This window comes from Pseudopodoces humilis, chromosome 7 (genome assembly GCF_049639895.1).
Source record: "Pseudopodoces humilis isolate 2021_Gansu_Grassland_sample_001 chromosome 7, ASM4963989v1, whole genome shotgun sequence".
Classification (NCBI taxonomy): Eukaryota; Metazoa; Chordata; class Aves; order Passeriformes; family Paridae; genus Pseudopodoces; species Pseudopodoces humilis.
This window is the reverse complement of record NC_142206.1, coordinates 27,546,072-27,549,937: the sequence shown is the minus strand read 5'-3', so window position 1 is coordinate 27,549,937 and position 3,866 is coordinate 27,546,072. Positions and strand designations below refer to the sequence as shown.

General features: G+C 48.5%; 1 protein-coding gene across 1 annotated transcript in view; it reads left to right on the top strand.

Moving 5' to 3' along the window:
• Positions 1 to 3,526: 3,526 nt before the first annotated feature.
• The window catches only part of RBM25 (RNA binding motif protein 25), a 33,623-nt gene continuing 33,283 nt past the window's right edge, over positions 3,527 to 3,866 (top strand). The window contains exon 1 of the mRNA XM_014252051.2: positions 3,527 to 3,661. The gene's annotated coding sequence lies outside the window, so the exon portion shown is untranslated. The remainder of the gene's footprint in view (positions 3,662 to 3,866) is intronic.

Below are 3,866 nucleotides of genomic sequence, written 5' to 3'. Positions count from 1 at the left end.
TCGCGGGGAACTTCGGGGTTATTTTCTCACCGCGGAGACGGGAAGGCGGCGGGCTGAAGGCGGGGCGGCGCTGGCACGCCGGGAGCTGTAGTCCGGGGGCTGCACCGCCCCGGGCTCGCCGCGCCGGCCGGGACGTGCGGTGCCCGTGGCGGGCAGGCGCGGTGCCGCGGCCCTTGCGGTGACGCCGAGGTTTTCTGCTCCCTTCGTTTTGCTTTCGCCCAACTGTCCCGCACCTGCCTGGGTTCCCGGAGGAGCTGCGCCGGAGGAGTGTAAACAGCCCCCCAGCAGGGTTTAAAGGGGTGAAATTCGTAGCGAAGCTCTTTCCTCCCACCGCCCGCAAAATGACCAAGCGGCTGCTCCCAGGCCTCCAGGGCTGGCAAACGAATGGATCACGGTGCCCAGCTGAGGAGAGAGCACTTGGCGCCCAAATCTCATCTGCCATCCGTGGGTTTAAGTGACAAGGACAAGGAGAGCCACTGGTCACTGTCATTGCAGCCTTTGGGTTTTATTTTCATGACTGTAGCTTCAACCTATGGGTGAACAGCCATCATTTATATAGCTGAAAGAGACTGCAGGTCCAAAATAGAGGCACACACCTGCCCAAAAAATGGCAGATTCACTGCCACAAACCGGAGCTGTGGGAATGGGAGGTTAACGCCGGACAGAGATAGTCAAAGAAACCACACGGCGAGGAAATAACCTCGGCAAATAGTGGCTCCAATGAGCTCGCTGTTGGCTCATGGGATGCTAGAAGAAAATAGTGGGTTATTTTTCATTTTTTATTTGGATCATATGCAAAAATGTTTTTCTTGTAGCATAGCCAGTGCACAGACAATTTCTCTTCTAAAGTAACAAGAGTTTTCAGCTGGATGTTTGGATCAAATGATAGTGGTCATTTCACCAGAGGAAGGACATGCACTGTTTTCCTTCAGTGGACCTTGCATGTTGATAAGTAACAGGCAGCTATAGGGTGCCCCATTCTTTGTTCCTCTGCTTCAGTTTTAGACAAGTAAGTTCTAGAGGGAGCCAAATTACACAATTGGATATCCATGTAGAAGGCAGTGATTCCGAGTTTACCTTTAAAGTATCATCATTTCACAAAACTGAGTCAGCAGGTCCAATTACTGTGAAAATGAGGCATCAATGAATTTTCTAACACAAGGAGTGACTGAGGCCCTCTCAGATTCAAGTGTATTGCTGAAGTTTTGTTATACTACATTGTACTATATATATATTTGTGTAGGCATATACACGATTTAATTATTTTTCTTTTATGCAGTTTAGTGATGATGAATGAAGACTGGCACAGTTACTCTCTTCCCTATTCTTTTTCATGCTGTTACAACAATGTATTTTCACTCGGTATTTTGCATAAAAGATTCATTTGAGAGATTGACAAAATAGACTGACATCTAAAAGAATGAAGTTTTGGTGAACCAAATATCCTCAGACTGAAAAAATCCTGAATAATGAATATAACTAATACATACGAGGTAGAAACTTTTAAGTCTCACAGTGCTATTCAGAGGAGCCAAAGAACAAGATCAATGATCTGGCATCTAAGGGCTAATATCCTCTAAGTGGCTCTATTTAGACTGGTAATGTGACAGAGGGACCCATTAAAGGATATAAGGAAGGGAAGAAAAAATGCATATAAAATGTTTAAAATGCATAGTCTAGAAACAGTGTGACCCCTGTATCTTGAGGTAACCTTGTATCTTGCCTAACATTTTTGGGATGATTTCTCATACTTGAAATACAAGACAATTGGCAGACAAAAAAAAAACCTTAATATTAAAAGCCATGAACTGCAATCTTCATGATTGGTTTGAGCATGAAACTCCAGGGTTTGCATTGAGAACTGAAGAAAGTGAACTGTGTTCAGTATCTGGAAAGGGGATCTCAGTTGCGTAACTGAAAGGCAGGAGGATAATACAAGCACTAGGGGTGGGTAATTCTAAAATCCCATAGCAGAAAGAGTAAAGACACAAAAGGAGCTACATTTACTGGGTGCTTCTGCTGCTATTCTTTCTTGATTAAGAAGGATACAGAAAGCTAGTTGATTTGTTATTTTGTTGATAGGAATAAATGCAAAATAACCTATTTATTTGGCCAAAAAAAAAAATAAATTAACATGTATATGAGCAAAGCCTTTGCAAAGTTTCCTGTAAATAAAAACTTATTACAGCAGTACAAGTCAGTTTGGGATTCACCTTTCTTTTTCAGGCTGAGCTGTTGTCTGAGACAACAACACAGAGTAGATCCTGGAAATTTTTGTTATGCGCTTTCTCTTTTCCTTGGTTTTCCTAGGCATGCTTATAAATTATTTTAAAATAATAAAAAAATAAAAATTATTAAAATAATAACAGTAGTCAGTATTAAAATTACTAAATTTATATTAGTTTGAAGGAGATACACCAGCTGCTTGGAATAAACTGTAATTAATAGAAAGTAAAAATACTCTTTCTGGGGGGAATTGCATCCGAACTTGAAGTACTTCTTAAATCAACTACTGGTAAAATATATACTCTTACACATCATCTTGTAAAGCAAGGTGATGAACAGGACCTTAATTCCAATGCAATTGTTGGCTGTTCAGTAGCATGTATGCCATCATCCAGACAGTTTTAATCTGCTTTGTACCAAAGAAGTTGGTCTACAGGTGGAGATACGTCATTTGACTCTTGAGCACTTTCCTTTAAACAACAGAAAATACAATGCATATTTTTTTCCTTTGTTAAACAGCATTTATGCACATACGTTCATTTTGTGGTCTACCTCATAATAATCTCTAAGATCACGTTCCTTTCATTCAGTCACTTCCTCTTTCCACTTGCAACTCCTTGCCACCAGTGGTGTAACTACAGCAATTACCGTCTTTCATGTCATGTTGAAAATCGTCTCTTAATGTAGTCTAAATGCTGCAAGTAGGTCAGAGAAACTACTAGTCGTAGACTATAGCTAGGCCCAACAGCACAGTGACATCTTTCTGATGAGCATACGGCTGCCTAAGACAGTAGTGTTCGCTCTTCTTTGCTGTGTAAATCCTTAGGTGTTTTACAGCAGACAGAACCTTCTATGAAAGCCAGTTGTATCCTGGGCTGCATCCCAAACAATGCGGGCAGCAGGTCGAGGGAGAGGATTCTCTGCCTGCGGTACAGCCCTTCCCAACCACCGTCACGGGCGGGTGGCAGCTCAGCCTGGCCTGAGTGTCCGGCTGAGGGGGCCATGACGGCTGACAGACGGGCAAGGCTCCGTGCCGCATACAGACAGATGCTTTCCAGAGTCTCCAGCCGCCCCAGCCCCGAGCGGCGGCATTGACCTCGATATGGCGGAGCTCCGGGCCGGATCACGGCCCCGCGGCGCCCGCCCGCCCGCACTGAAGGCGGCGGCAGCGCCCCTCCGCTCCCGTGCCCCTCTGCCCGCCGCCGCTCTATGGTCCGCCGCGTTTCTGCCCGGGCGCGAGGGGGGGCGCTCTGCCACGGCGGCCTCTGTGGTGGCGCGGCGCGGTGCACGCCGGGCCGCTGGCGGAAGAGGCGGGTCACATGACCCCTCGCGGCGCGGCGGCAGCGGCTCGGCGCGGTGTGTTCGCGGCCTAGCGGGGCCTCAGCCGGCCTAGCGCCTCCCCCGCGCCATCCCCGCCCCGCTCCGCAGCCGAGGGGTGAGAACCGAGGGGCTTCGGGGGAAAGAGGGAGGCAGGGAGGAAAGGCGCGCGGCGGTGGCGCCCCGGCCGCCCCCCTGGCGGGGGCGCGGCCGGGCCCGGGCCGAACCCCCTGGGCCGCGGCGGGCGCTCGCTGGGGAGGCGGCTCGGGCCTGGACGGGGCGTGGAACGGGCGAGCGGCCTCGGGGCGGTGCTCTCGAGGCCC